A 365-nucleotide genomic window follows, 5' to 3' on the forward strand; every position below is an offset into this window, starting at 1 on the left:
AAGGAACAACCTTTGGGTCCTTCAGAGGAACCACTCCTTTACAGACAGCTCAGAGGGACAGTGGAACCATACTGTCCCTTGCTAGGGCAGGAGAGGGGTTTGGAGGCAGAGGCGAGGTCAGTGGTATGAGAGAGTCCAACTTTCAGGGAGGATGCTGGGGCACCAGGGTAGAAGTGGAACAAGTGTTGAACCTCAACCAGAGAAACAAACTGTCTGATTGCACAGTGCCCCTAATCCAGCTATTTACCATCCTGGCCCCCTCACCCCTCCCTTCACCCCCTCAGCAGTTATTTATCAAGTATGTATTACAAGCTTTAAGTCTTCTTGCTTTGTCTCCATGTGTGCTATGTCCAACTCCTAGCTCC

Source organism: Mastomys coucha, unplaced genomic scaffold (genome assembly GCF_008632895.1).
Source record: "Mastomys coucha isolate ucsf_1 unplaced genomic scaffold, UCSF_Mcou_1 pScaffold15, whole genome shotgun sequence".
Lineage (NCBI taxonomy): Eukaryota > Metazoa > Chordata > Mammalia > Rodentia > Muridae > Mastomys > Mastomys coucha.